Source organism: Pteronotus mesoamericanus, unplaced genomic scaffold, assembly GCF_021234165.1.
Source record: "Pteronotus mesoamericanus isolate MK-2021 breed Mesoamerican mustached bat unplaced genomic scaffold, CSHL_Meso_final scaffold_21, whole genome shotgun sequence".
Lineage (NCBI taxonomy): Eukaryota > Metazoa > Chordata > Mammalia > Chiroptera > Mormoopidae > Pteronotus > Pteronotus mesoamericanus.
This window is the reverse complement of record NW_026555310.1, coordinates 29,817,021-29,833,367: the sequence shown is the minus strand read 5'-3', so window position 1 is coordinate 29,833,367 and position 16,347 is coordinate 29,817,021.

The following is a 16,347-nucleotide window of genomic DNA, read 5'->3' as shown; positions in this document are numbered from 1 at the left end:
GCCTTTGCTCAGGCCCTGTCCTTGCAGCTCTACCTGGTAGCATGCTGGCTTCCATCTCTTAGCTCTTGCTACACCAGTCTTCTTTAATTGAAGGGTCTGTTTCTGCTAATATGACTGGATTTTTATATTTCTCCACCTTTTCTTTACCTAAATAACAATAGAAATTCAAATTTTAATACCTGGGTTAATTTTCACTTCCTTAGGTAAACTTTAGGGAACTCCTAAACTTGTTCAGTTACCCCTGTTATATTTTTCATAGCATATGTTTAGAATTTACCTTTCCTTTTGTAGAATAACCACAACTTTAATTTTAAAATAATTTCTGTGGTTTTTTTGATAGATATTTTTTCCAAAAACTCGAATTCCATCAGGATAGATTCTATGTTCATTATTGCTTATCATTCTATAACTTGAGGTGTTCTACACAACCAAAATGCTACTTAAGATTATCAGACAATAAATTATAAAATATTCAAAAACTTGAGTTTGAACAACTTGAGATACTTTTAGGAAAAAAAGAATTTAGCACTCTATGCCCAAAATTTTATAAATTAATGAAATACTAAACCTAAACAAACAAAGAAAACAAAAAATTTAATTGTAATCTCTCTTTGAGAAAGGCCAAGACAAATACAAAATTAGGACAAACTTTAAAAATAACATATTTGGACATACAAAAGAAAACCGAGATATTCATAATTTATAATAACAGGTGACATATAGTCACATAAGAGCCCATACAGATCAAGAAACAAAAGATAGCCAGTTTGGCAAATGGGCAAAAAGTGTGAATAGATATTTAAAACAAATAAAACAAGACCTAAAATTAATTAAAATGCAAAAAAAGCTAACTTTTCACAGATAACAAGTAAAATGTAATTTAAATAAATTGAAGATCACTAATTTAGGTCATGATGTTGGCAAAATGAATGAGCTAATATATTAGAAAAGAGACGTTAAGATAGGCAACTGCTTTTTTCAGGATTATGTAGAACGGTTTAGCATAAAAATCTGAAAATTTACTCTGTACATAAATTTTTCATACTAAATAATAAATTAATGTCTCTGGGGAGTTGATAAAAAGTCCATAATAAGATTTTTAGATATCAGTGGCTGATGTCTTTCAAAAGGGAAATGTTTAAATATGCATTGCATACCAGATAATCGTATAGTCATTAAAACAATAAGAACTAATGTCTATACAATGGCATTGAAGTCATTCTAATACAGATATTTTTTAGGGAAAAGCCATTTAGTAACTCATTCTGTGTTAGTGAGATACACGATATGTTTATGGGAAAAATACACTTTATTTATTAAAATATAAAAATATAACATAATGTTCATTAATATATAAAATATACAGTATATGTATATGAAAACATAAAGATATAAATATGATCTGAAAAATAATGAGGACTATCCATCACAAAAGAGATAAGAGGTCGGGGAGAAAGGAGGAGGCAGGGAGAGAGAGGGCTGGTTGCCAGAGAAGAGAGACCACGCCAGCTGGGGCCTTGAATTGGGAGCCTGGAGACCGTGATGCAACTGCCCTCCCCTCTTTCACTCTCTTCCTCACCTGGTCTGTGGGGACTGAGCGTGGAGGAACCCAGGGCTGAGATATCAAATCTGAAGTCATTATATTGATGTACGTTGTAAGGATGGAGAAAAAACATGCTTTAATTGAAGAGATGAGCACTATTTCCACTACACCTGGAATTGTCTCCCACACACATAGTCCAGGTCAAGCAGTATACAAATGTTCTAAAGAAGACTTCAGTTGATCTTCAGGTTTTTAAATGACATTGACTTAGTCTACAGCAAAATTCTATCTATATTAGGTCTTACACTGCTAGTTGACCAACATTCTCACTGGGTATATCAATGTAATTCCAGGAACCATGAAAATTAGGTTAACCTGAGGTACTGAAAGTTGTATCCAGGTCATGTTACACAATTGTAACAACTTTAATGCCTGCTAGCTCTTCTCAGAATAGTACAAGGTATCTTTATTGTGAATAAGACTATCAAGTGATTCTGAAATTTCTCCTCTATGCAATCACATAATTTCTGTCAACTTGGATTTGCAGTCACATAACTTTCACCATAAGGAAGAAAAGGGGATAGAATTAATGGGAACAGGACCTGTGATGATTCTATCAATTGCTACAACCTGGTCCCTTGACCATTTATCCTAAATTTAATCCTCTGTCACATATCCAAACCAGCAGCTAAATCAGGAGGTCCACCAGACTTCTCACATCTACATGTCCATCACTTCACATAACTATTTCAGAATCACCAACAATTCACTAAATAGATGACAATCTCTTGCCAATTGCAAATACAGCATTCAGAATATTTCAACAGGAGCTCAAAAAATTGAAATCACACCAGAATTAACACATAGAAATAGTTCTTTAAAATTGTATCCCTCTAGACCTCAAACCTTCAGAAGTTCCTCTTTGATCAAGAACTCAACTTTAAACACAGATCAGCCCACCCTTTACAGAGCTTCCAACATCCCAGATATTGATATGGTGATGTCCAGTAATCAATCTCAGATCTGTTGATATATTTCAGCTAATGCCACCACAGGCCACATATTTATATCCACAGGCTCTGAAGCCTCTGCTGTCTGCAGAGCACAAGTATGTCTGGGTAAGGAAGCAAAAATGCCAGCTTTATTCTTCATCACACTCCCACATGCCAAGCCATAAGCATGGCTCTGCAATTTCCCCTCCAGTGCTGGTCATTCAACTCAAGGAAAAAAGTGCTTTCACATTTATAGTCTCTTCAAATAAACCCCCTGTGGTTTCACTACAGATGGTGTTCCCATGTTTGAACTTATAAATCTTGTAAATTGTCCTGGTCACTCCTTACATACAGTCTTCAGTACCTTTCAGACCCCACCTTAGGACACGAGGATAGAATGAGTGAAGTGAGGAAGTTGAGTGTGGCATTTGCAGCTGCTGCCTACCCGCAGGCTTTGCTGGAGGACCACAAGGCCAGACTAACAACTTCAAAGACAACTTGAGATTGGAGAGAGTTGGCTGGATAAACTAACATGTGAGGTTAATGAAATGAAGAATAATACAACTTGCCACCTGAAAAGATCAAATTCCTCATCCCAAATACCCTCATTTAAAGAAATGCAGCAGTTGAGAAGTTATAATAGACGACTCCACGCTGAGAAGGACTGCTTAAAGACATTGATTAATGTTTCACAAGTGTGAGGACCACATGTTAATCTTAGGACTATCTAATACTCTTATGACAATATTGCATTTATAGATTCAATGCCACCAAAATTCAAACATCAAAGGTCCACCATTGACACACTGAAAGCTCAAGACAGAGAGGATGAAGCGGGAGCCCAGTCCAACAGCACTGCTAATACCTGGTGAACCATCAGCCTTAATCCACTCTGAACAGGGTGGGGTTCCCAGGCATTTCTGAGACAAAGTTCAAGATATTCTGACACTAGGAGAAAAGTTTCGCTGATACATAGCATGTTTTTCAAATTGAAAGTCTGGCAATATGCTGTTGTGCTAATGTTATATTTATCAGCCCACAGAGCTAAAAATAACTCATTCTAATGTCATTGGTAGCTGAAATTTACAATATGAAAGTTTAGCTTCTGAGAGACTTGGTTGTGCACTGCCTACAGTATCCTGTTATGAATAATTCAGTAGTCTAATCCATTAGTTCATGGATATTAATATAATTTTTATTTAAAAAGTTAATTACATTTTGATATAACTTATATCAACATAATCCCTAGCCTTTCTGATTCCTCTTCTCTTAGGTAAGCATGGGCAAATTTTGCATGCTGATAAGTATGAAAGCTTAGTTTTTTTTACTCCTTTCTAAAATATTTGTGAATATCTTTAAATCAATCTCATTTTCTCTGCTCATGTCTTATTCATCTTGTTGCTCTCAGAAGTTCTCTATTTTATCCTCCTTTTAGTATTTCTGTTTTCAAGAGATGTGTTTACAGGAATAGGTGGATTTCAAAACTTCCCATTAAACAATCACACATAATTAAGGCCATTATTTCAGTCAAACAGCAAATAGCACCTCTGACCATGTTGACATCATAGGCTGAGCTGCACATCCCCTGAAAGCCACAGACTCTGCCGCAGCGTTGGCAGTGCTGCTGTTTGCTGTACACCTACAGGTGTGCGCGAAAGTGCCTGCTGCACACGCCCACTCACAGTGCCTTTTCTATTTATTCTTCTGTTATTGGCATATTTAGTTTTTATACATATTCATTATTGATCATATTTCCTTTGTGTTTCCCAAGCATAGGAATTACACCACCTCTTTTTCAATTTCTCATAGTGTTTGCAAGTCAACACTCTCGAGTGTTGTTACATGACAGACTTATGAAAACATGGAGCCAGAAAGGCCTTAACTTTCAAGGCCTCAAGGGAGAGACAGTGCAGGAGCCAACAAGGGAAACCAAAAGGGAAGCCGGGCCTGAGCACCCAGCTCCTCAATCTTAATTTTAGCTCAGATCTCTCCACTTTCAGAGACAAAAACAGAGATCCCCCTGTTCCACCAGCAAATGGCACTGGCACCTCTGAGATCACCACCCTCAAGGAGACGGGTTAGCGTTTTCAGCTGAGGCTGAGAAGGGGCGTTTAATAGGACAAGAGTGAGAGACAGGAGGGCTGGTCACCTTTCCAGATCAGGGGAGCAAAGAGAAGGGCCCTGGCTCTGTCGTGGTGCCTGAACGTCTGTCCAGGAGCTGGGCTACTTCTCTGCTGTGACAACATGGCTGGGGCCTGACCTTTGGACTACTCATCAGGAACTGTCAGTGTAGGCAGCAGTGTTGAGCCACACTGAGAGGGAGGAGTGCCTGTTGCTCCCACACAATGGGGCCCTTGTTTACTTTCTTGAGCCCACATTTCCCCAGATTGAGTGACAGCCTGAGAGGCTGTGGGGTGCGTGCAGGAAGCAGGGCTCCTCTCAGCTATGAAGCACACACTTCACCCAGTCCTGCTGGAGGGAGCCGAGCGTAGAGGCTTCCTGCCCTGCAAACGTGCAGAGTTGGTGTATGTGGGGGGCCCGTCCCCAAGGAGCATGTGCAAGCACGACCGCTGGGTCAGGGTCCTGGACACGGGTTTCCCTTTTTGCAGCCCCAGCGTGATTTCATTCTGCTTGTCTAACCCTCAATCCCAAGAATTTCCTCTGGTCGTTTCTGTAGCTGCCTTTCTCAGAGCAGTGCCCTTCCAGTTGGAAGATCTGATAAAAGGGCTGTTGAAGAACAGTTCAGAGGGCAGAGGCCAAATGTGTCAGCCTGTGGAGACATTTTATGGGATCTGCTTCTCATCTAAATCTTTGTCTTTCCTAGTGTGCACCTATTCAGGATGTGAGAGTTTCCACTTTAACTGTATTTTTGTTTTTCAATTTTCTATTCAATTTATTAGGGTAACATTGGTAATAAAATAATACAGGTTTCAAGTGCACCTGCAACTCTGTAGTACATCATCTGCACAATGCATCATGGGCTCCCCACCCAAAGTCGTCTCCTTCCATCACCATTTGTCCCCCTTTATCCACTTTTACATCCCCCCAACCCCTTTCCCTCTGGCAACCAGAATACTGTTCTCTTTGTCTGTTTTCTTGTTCCTTGCTTATTGGGTTTTGTGGGGATTTTTACATAATTCCCTCACCTGTTTTTCACCCAATCCCTGTCTCCTCCAATAGCTGTCAGTCCATTCTCTGTATCTATGAGTCTGTTTCTACTTTGTCTGTTAATTTATTTTGTTCATTAGATACCACATACAAGTGAAATCATATGGTATTTGTCCCTTTTTCTTTTTACCAGCTTATTTCAGTTAGCATAATACTCTCCAGTTCCATCCACGCTATCACAAAAGGGTAAGATTTTCTTGTTTTTTAGGATCAGTTGTATTCCATTTCATAAATGTATCACAGCTTTTTTATCCGCTCACCTATAGATGGACTCTTGGACTACTACCAGATCTTGGTTATTATAAATAACTGCAATGAACATAAGGGTGAGTATATTCTTTTGAATTAGTGTTTTGGGTTTCTTTAGGATATATCCCAGAAGCAGAATCACTGGGTCTTAAGACAGTTCCATTTTTAATTTTTTGAGGTAACTCCATACTGTTCTCCACAGTGGCTGCAACAGTCTGCATTTTCATCAACCATGCATGAGCGTTCCCCTTCCTCCACATCCTCACCAACACATGTTTGTTGGTTTACTGATGATAGTCATTCTATCAAATTTGAAGTGATATCTCATTGTAGTTTTGATTTGCATCTCTCTGATGATTAGTGACATTAGCATCTTTTCATAAGTCTATTGGCCGTCCGTATATCTTCTTTGAAGTGTCTATTCAGTCCTTCATCCATTTTAATTGGATTATTTTGGGGTTTTGGGGGTGTACTGAGTTGAATAAACTCTTTATAAATTTGGTTTATTAACCCCTTATCAGATGTATTGGTGAATATAGTCTCCCATTCTGTGGGCTGTGTTTTCATTTTGTTGGTGGTTTCCTTTGTTGTGCAACACCATTTTTAGTTTGATGCACTCACATTTGTTTATTTATTTTCTTTTGCTTCCCTTGCCCAAGGACATATATCAGAAAAAAATATTACTATGAGAAATGTGTGAGATTTTACTGCCTATGTCTTCTTCTAGGATTTTTATGGTTTGGGGACTTACACTTAAATTTTTAATCCTTTGAGTTTACTGTTTTTTTATTGAATATATTGGAGTGATGTTGGTTAATAAAATTATATAGATTTTAGGAGTATAATTCTATAATACATTGTTTGTATATTGTATTGTGTGTCCAACACCCCAAGATTTTATTCCTGTGTATGATGTAAGGTGGTGTTCAAGCTCTTTTGTTTTTGTTTTTGTTTTTGCATGTATCTGCCTAATTTACTCAACACCATTTATTGAATAGACTGTTTTTACCCCATTATATGTTCTTGCCTCCTTTGTCAAATATTAACTGACCATAAAGGTGTGAGTTTATATCTGAACTCTGTACTCTGTTCCATTGATCTATATGTGTTTTTATGCCAATACCATGCTGTTTTGGTTACTATCACCTGTAATATAGTTTGATATCAGGTACTGTGATATCTCCAATTTAGTTCTTTCTTAATATTGCTGTGGCAATTCAGACTGTGGCTATTTGGTGGTTCTATATAAATTTTTGGAATATATGTTCTAGTACTGTGATATATACCAACGGTATTTTAACAGGAATTGCATTGAATCTATAAATTGTGTTAGGTAGTATGGACATTTTTAATGCTGCTAATTTTTCCTATACATGCACATGGTATCTGCTTCCACTTATTTGTATCTTCCTCAGTTTCTTTTTTCAGTATCCTATAATTTTCCAAGTACAGGTCTTTTGCCTCTTTGTTAAATTTTTTCCTAGATTCCTTATTATTTTTGTTGTTGTTGCAATTGTAAATGAGATTGTTTTCTTAGTTTCTTACTTCAATAGTTCATTATTGGTGTATAAAAATGCCACAGATTGCTGAATATTAATTTTGTTCTTTACTGAATTTATTTATCAGTTCAAGTAGTTTTTTGGTGAAGTCTGTAAGGTTTTCTATATACCATATCATGTCACCTGTAAATAATGACAACTTTTCTTCTTCCTTTAGATTTAAATTGCTTTTATACTTTTCAATTACCATTTATATTTAATATTGTTTTTGTATTAGTGTCAGATGTTGTAATGAATAGTAGTTATACAAAGAAATACTTTACAAACTGTTCTCCTGATATTTCCAGATCCCACTGTGCACCTTTACAATATGCTGACTATATTTCCTATGCTCTACTTTACATTCCCATGACTATTTTATAATTGTAAATCTGTATTTCTCAACTCTGTTCCACTTCACTTTCCTACCTTCTTCTCACCATGATAATTTTTCTTTAATATGGAATTAAATTATATGTTAAAAAATAGTATATCTTTGAATATGCTACATCTTGTCTGAAATATTCTTTACAATCTTTAATTTGGTTAAATCTTAATATTGCAGAAAACTTTTTTAAGAAAATCCATTCCATAGCCTACATTTGTGTGAGCCCTATTTTACATTCTTTTAACTCAACCTGGGCTCACATTTTCCATCATCTTATTTCTCTTCACTGTAATGTCTGTGTCTTGCACCCTCATAAACTGTAAGTATCTTGATGGACCATGTTTACTTATCTTTGTAATCCTGAGGCAAACAGAGTAACTGACTACCAATGTTAACACAATGAATGTGAGTTCAGTGAATAAATATATGGTATGGGATAGAACTTCTATTAATTGTGTACCACATATGTAAAAGCACAAAGTAGTATTTAAGATATAACTCTGATATCTCTTCTATTTTACATTTATAGAATACTTCACCCAAAACAGAATACACATTCTTCTCAAATTTGCATAAAATATTCTCCAAGTTAAAACATATTTAGAGCCATAAAATATACCTTAACAACTTTAAATAAATGGAAATTATACAAAATATTTTCGCAGACCACAGTGAAATTTATATAGAAATCAGGAATAAAAGATAGCTAGAAATTCTCCTAATAATTAAAGATAAAATGATTCTCTTAGAAAAACAAATTCATTGAAGAAGAAACCTGAAGAAAAAGTAAAATATATTTTAAGCTAAATGAAAATACAACGTATTAAAATTAGTGATATGTAGCAAAAGCAGTGCTTACAGGGGAAGTTTCTAGCATTGCCTGAACATAATAAGAGAGAAAAAACATCTGAAATCCTAGCTTCAATTAAGAAGAGTAATTTAAGCATAGAGCAAACAGAAGGAAAATATATAAAAAGTAAAATAGAAATGAAATAAATTGAAAACAGGAAACAAAAGAGAAAAATGAGTGAAACCAAAACCTGGTTCCTTTTTTTTAACTTTAATTTTACTGTTGACACTATTACAGATGTCCCCATATCACCCTCTGGTTGACTTCGATCGAGCCCCGGCCTTTGGCCATCACGACCCTGTTGTCTGCGTCTGTGAGTTGTGCATATGTGTTCTTCGGGTAATCCTCCACATTTTTTCATCCAGTTCCTCCCTCCTCCCTCCCCTCTGGCTGCTGTCAGTCTGCTCCATGGATACGTGCCTCTGTATATTGGTCATCAGTTTATGTTGTTCATTAGAATCTACATATAAGTGAGATCATATGGTATTTGTCTCTCTCTGACTGGCTTATTTAGAACCAGGTTTTGTTTTGGGTTCTTTTGCAAAACCTGGTTCTTTAAAAATACCGTTAAAATAGATAAAAATCTAGACATGTTAACGAAGATAAAGAGAAGATACAAATTACTAACATCAGAAATGAAACGAGTATAATTATAGATTACATCAAGACAGTGTAATGTCAGCATAAGGATAGACATGACAGATTAATGAAACAATAAATATAACAAGGGGAAAAAAACTCTCTTATGGTCAACTATCTTTTGACAGGTGTTATTTTCTTTTAACACATGCGGGGTCTATAGCTATGTCTTTTTCACTTCTGATTTTCTCTTCCCCAGCCCTTGGTCAATAGTCCTAGAGGTTTATCAATGTTATTATTCTTTTTAAATACTAGCTTTGGTTTCCTGGCATTCTCTGTTATGTTTCTGTTTCATTTTTTATTTCTGTTCTTATCATACTTGTATTCTTTCTACATTGTTTTGCATTTAATTTTCTACTCTGAAGTGGAAGTTTAGTTCATCGATATAAGAACTTATTTTCTCTCAACATTTAATGCTACAAATTTTAATTACTACTTTAGCTACATTTCGCAAATGTTCATATGTTCTATTTTTATTTCCATTCAGTTAAAAATATTTTAATGACAAATAAGTTGCAAGATGAATGCACACAGATTCTAAAAATCTCTATCTTTCACTAGTTGAGGGGGCAAAGATTTTCTTCAAATAATAAATTTCCGTTGACCTCTTTAAAGTTCACTGATTTGATTTTCTGCCATCTCTAATTTGCTGTTCAATTCTAAAAACAAAAAATATTTCATTTCCATTGTACATTTTAGCTCAGAATATACTATAAGTTACTTTATAGTTTCTCCTTCTCTGCTGATATTTTCTGTCCATATAATCGTTATGTGTATATATTCTTTGAATACATTTATTAAAGCTGCTTTAAATAGTTGGCTCTTCATTGCAATGCCTGCTTCACCGAAGGATTGGTTTCTATGGATTGCTCTTTAAAAAGTGGATTTCATTTTGTTTCTTTACATACTGAGTGATTTTTTTTATTGAATACTGGATGTCATGAATCATATGTTTTTCAAAACTCTGGATTCTACTCTGTTCCTGTGAAAAAGAACTTTGTTTGAGGGTCAGTAAACATGGCTGTAATCACCTCCAACTTCTTCCTCCATTGTACTGGCCACCAAGGAGATTCCACTTAGTCCTTTTATCTTCCAGGATGACCCCCTGCCCCCAACCGTGTTCTGTTTGTTTGTTTGCTGGGCCTCCTTCAGCTCTCCTCTGCACCTCTGCAGTTATGTGTTTAGCAAAGGAGGAAGGTGGATTTTATTAACATATTTGGGGATTCAGCCTTTCTCTACCTTTTCTTTTCCAATCTCCCTCCCTAAATTTCTGATTTTTCTTTCACACCATAATGTGTTTCACTGACTCCTTAAGTTAATAAACCTGCAATTCTCTGCCACCCAAACATTGTAGATGTTGAGTACACCCAGTTAAAAATCTGGAGGTTTTCCACTTTAGTTTGATATTTGATTAATGTTTTCATATGACATTCTGGTTGGTATTTTAATTGGTTTACTTATTTTTTTCTTGATGAGAGTGTGCATTAGTTATAAACAACTCCACCATACCTTGAGCAAAAAGCTCTCCAAATACTTTTATTGCCACAGGTATGGATTGCAGTTTTATATTGAATGACTCCAACAGAATAGGTAATATTTATTGTGTGCTAAAAGTAACATTAGAAATATCCCAAAGATAAGAAATATAGTTTTAGCCAGAGGTGAAATCATTAATAGAATGACTCAGAATGAGATGAAAACTCTACATTTCAAATCCGTTTTTTGTCCATTTCAATGACATAGAAACCCATAGGAATATAAAATATTCCTGCCAATATTTTAGCTCTTTTGCCACTTCTGAAATTCTGAAGAATTTTAGTTTTTTCTGTGTAAAGTGTTTCTCTTTTTCACGGTGTTTTGCAGGATATGTATAAATATATACATATTTTTAAATAATCATTTTCTTTGTCTTGACTTTTCTCTTGGCATCAATGTTATAAATGAATAAAATAAATTATACAAAATAATATAAAATCTGTATTATAAACCTGGTTAAGTATGAACATTTCTTCTAAGAAATACTTTTCTTATGACAGAAAATACCTATCTTTTTTTGAGAGGGGGAGATTTATTTGTGATTAAATTTAGAGAAGTTTTTTTCAAAGTTAGTGAATTACAGCCATCTGTGGAACAACTAAAAATTCTCTGCTAACTTGTCAAAATGAAAAGAACAGAGTATATATAATCAGCTATAGTTATTTTGAAAATATTTCTCACAAGTTGAAAACTGCACTTACATTTCAACCTCCAGGGACACATCCCCTGTTCCTACCTATATTTTCCAGTTTGTATGTGACCTTGACCATCTCATTTTTGACAACTTCTATTTCATTAGTCCAGTTTTTTGGTCTTTTGTTGGTCTTTGTTACAGAAGTAGTACTTAAAAACATTTTATAAAGGTCTCACTCAGCATATGATAAAATATACAGATATGAGGAATATTGTGAAAACAGACATGAAGAGAAGAAACTAGATACAGTTTGATGACCAGAAGTACTCAGGTATGTCATTTGATATATATAATGAAATACAAGAAATGAAAATGAATTGATATAGGAAGTAATTTAACACTGTATGTTTTCAGAGAAAAAAATCTTACATGATGATGAGAAGTAAATTTAGTAAATATTTATATAAGAATATTAATATGGAAAGAGACTAAAACAAAGAATGCTCCTAGGGAGAAGCTTGTAGCTAGACATTCTATTATTTAGATAACAAATTATCTATAAAAATAGGTGAATAAACATGGGAGAAAGGGCAATTGTTATATTTATTTCTACTTTAGCTTTGCTCCTTAACTCACGAATTTTTAGTTTGTGTACAAATTTTTTGTGTTTTAAGATATTTAAATCAATTTGCAATGTTGTGTTGGTTTTATTATGTACCATGGTTGGTTTTTATGAAGAATTTGCATCAGCTTAAATGCTTGATTCTCTTTTTCTGTGTTCTTCCTATATAATACCTTCAATTTGGTGGAAGATACTTTTGCGGACTGGAAATGTGGTAGGTACTTTGTTAGATTTCTAGGTCAAGAACATCCTCTTTTGTCAATATATCACAATGCAGCTACTTCAGTGGATTTCGGGTAAAGAAAGGTGTGTGTTTTTTAAAATGTCCTTTTGCCTAACATTCCCTAACACCCTCCCTACTTTGCACTTACATACTTGCTTCTTTTTCCTTTCACTGCACAGGTTGCAGATTTTTTTTTTCCTTCTTTCCATCCTTTCCTCCCCGGAGTGTTGCCTTTCCAGAATGGATCCTTAAGAGTAGGAGTCCAAATGGCATTTCCTAGTCTCTCCTTGTACCCAGCCCCTGAATCCTATCTCACTCTCAGGGTGAGTGTGTCTGGGGTCTTTCTCTCCCTGGGCAAGTCCCCAGTTCCTGTAAAGATCCTAGGGCTTCGTAAAAGGTTAGTTGGAAATAACTACACTTGACACTGGGGGTTGTTTTCTATGTACAGGTATTTTGAACTTTTATTGTTTTCTGGCTTCCAGTCATGCTAAATTTGTATGACTGTTGTGTTTATTTTTTAATTTCATAGCTATGGTATTTAAAGCTACTTTAGGAAATTTGGATTTAGATAACTGCCATTCTCTTTCTCTCTCTCTCTCCAATATTCTTTGGATAGACTCTCTACCCCCTTTAGAAATTATGAAAGAAAATGGTAACTATCCCTGCTTTGCTTTTCCTTACGCATGGCCTTCATGTCATGAAGTAACAATAACAACAAAAAGGTAAACATTATTATCAGTGTTTTCAGTTTCTACAAACTTGTTAACACCAGTAAGTTAATTTCATTTCTTATACAGAAATTACAGCCTTATTAATCTATCAAGTATTTTATTAATAAAGAATAATTATACTGTCAAAATGATATTTCATAATAGAAAAGATGGAGAATTATAGTTATCTAACAGAATGTGAAAATTTAGTTAATTTAATTAATTATCAAAACAGAAACAGAATTTTAACATAGATCAGCCAAGGCATTCCCTGACTAGTTTATTTAAACAGTAGTCTCTCCTTTAATGCTGTAAAATACCCTTCACTGCTTTTTTATACTAGCACTTATAACTATTCATGATATATATAATTTACTCATTCACCTTCTGTCTTTTTTCCACTGTAATGTTGTTCCATGTGGAAAGTGACTCCTGTTAGTTTTATCCATTAATATTTTTTCAGATTTTAGAAGAGTGCCTGGCACAAAGAAAAGGGTCAATGAATACAGGGGGTGGATAAGGCAGGGGAGAGTAAAGGGGAGAAATGGGGACAATTGCAATTGAACAACAATAAAAAACTTTTGAAACAATAATTTTAGAAAAATAAGAATTTTAAACAAATCATTCCTGAACCAATATAATTACAATCTTAAATTCAGTTAAGAAATACATCTTACAGATATGTATTAGGACATTTCCAGTTCTCAATTTTGTTTGTATAATATCTCCAATACAGCTGCTATCAACATCCCATTAAATTGTCTGTAGAAAAATAAATTGTTAGTATCTACAGTCAACTTAATGCTGTTACCTTCCCATCTGCCAGGCACTCAGCATCTAGAGCAAGAGTGTCACTAGCGACAAGCACACCGGCGTCAGACCTGAACTCTAAGAATTTACCCAGGAGGAGAAGTAGGCCATACAACAGTGATCCAAATTCTTCCCACAAGGAACTGAGGGATGTGGTAGGCAAAGTAAAGAGCCCCCAACGATGTTCACATCCTAACCCCCTTGCAAATATGTTGCATTATACAGTAAGTCCCAAGTGAAACATTTAAGTGGCTAACCCTATTTCACATGCTGGGATTCAGAGAGAACACAGATTTCCCCTTCCCTTTTGCTTTTCTTGGTGAAATGCAAAAAGAGAAATAACAATGAGCTTCAAACTGCGCCTTGCTTTCCCCTGGTTTCTATTATTGTTTCAGTGTATGCAACTCAATCTTGGGAAAAGTTGGGTATTAACTATTAAATGTGAGTTATTCTTTTTAATATCTCTCAAGCTATGGGAATATAATATCCATAGCTGCAGTAGCCATCTTGTGACCTCAAGTAGGTGATCTATATAATGATGAAGTCAGTCAACGTAAGAAGGGATTTGAAACCCATTTTAAATTTGGGCAAACACTGTATTTCACAAAACTGAAACTTTCAGATCCCTGGCAAATGCAGATTATTTTAAAAATGTAGATTATTACCTCAAAACCAACTTTCTGCCTGGTTTTTAAGTATTCTAGGTCTTTCCATCTTTTGTTTCTATTTAGTGGTCTTGTGTGAATGAAAACCCTGATGTATAAACCCTCCCTCATCTTCGATGTTGCCCTGTGGACGCTTTTTTGTTACAACTACTGAGAAATAACAAACAAAATGACTGAAATTCCCACTGAAGTGGGTTGCTCCTCCTGCAAATAAACAATATCAGCTTAAAGTCAATTTCAAAATGCTATGCAGTTTGAATTTTTTCAAAGCATTGCCATTACCCAAGGATGAATTAAATGATATTTCCCTTCTTTATGTCTTTAGAAATTTCTTGTCTTTTCCCCTTAAAACAATACCTGTTCGGCACTCAAACAGGCTGAGAGGCATTGAGTGCAACATGGTTCTGAATATGTAAAAGGAGAGGGCTTTTCAAAAGTGCCTTTTTCTCCTTTGAGTCTATTTTATTTGGGTGTATTTAAAAACCCTCTCTTTGCTGGTGAAAATAAACTTTAGTACTTTGAGCATTTTTGTCCTTGCTACATTTGTTCTATGTTGATTATATACATGTGAGTTGAAAAGCAGGAATTAATAAAATAAGACTTTCTGAGCCTTCTGTCCTCATGAAACAAACCAGGTTCTTTTCTCAGAACATATAATCAGCTGGATAGTTCACAGATATATCAATTTTACTATGTCCACACCTTAGCATTCTGGGCTTCTATTCCCTCTTGAATAGAGTCATAAGCCAATTGGCTGTCCAACCATATCATTGGACTGAATCCATGAATCTAAATACCTAATTCATGGGACAAAAACTGTCCCTGTTTATCCCACTACCTTTCACTGAGGAGTTGAATGGTTCCTGAGTGTTCCTTTCTATGCAGTAGGCAGTGTCTAAGCACCCTGGAATATAACTTTCTCTTCTCCCAAGTTAATTCATAATTATGCCTCTGTTGTTACCACATGACCAACAGCTCTCTTCTGATCACTGTAATACGTTCAGTACTGCGCTCAGTCTCCAGCATCACTCCCAGGTCATGTGTTGCCCATGTCACAGCAATGGAGGTCTGCCTACAGCACAAATTTGATTAAATATTCTTCTGCCTAAAACACTTAAGTAGATTCCCACCAAGTTAAGTACAAACTTAACAGGGCTAAACAGTATGAAGCCATAAATGGATCTTTTTTAAAAAAAGGTTAGGAGGGAAGGGATCATCAAGTATTACATATAAAAGACACATGGACAAAACCAAAAGGGGTAGAATCAAGGGTGGGAGGTGAGGATGGACAGGGAGGGGAGGACTCGTGGGAGAAAAATGGAGACAACTGTACTTAAACAACAATAAAAAAAATATATAAAAATAAAAAAGATTTATTGTTATTCTATTACAGTTGTCCCTATTTTCCCTCTTGCCCTCTTCCCCACCCCCCCCGCCGCCTCGCCCCCACCCCCACCGTCAGTCCCCACACTGCCGTCCCTGTCCACGGGTCATTCACACAGGTTTTTTGACTAGTCCCTTCCCCTGCTTTCCACCATAAAGAGTTCTTTAATGCTTTTCAGTCTTTCCTTACAATGCATTTTAGATGCAATGTATACAACCTCTTCCTTATGTCATTTACCGATGCTTTATTCTCTCCGGAAAATTCCTTATCCGTAACATTGACTTTCTTCTGCCTAATTCCAACTCAATCCTTCAGGTTTGAGGGTTTTTATTAAATTCTGTCGTAAGTACTGTACTGTATCCTGATTACCCTTCAGAACTATAGCACTAACTTCCA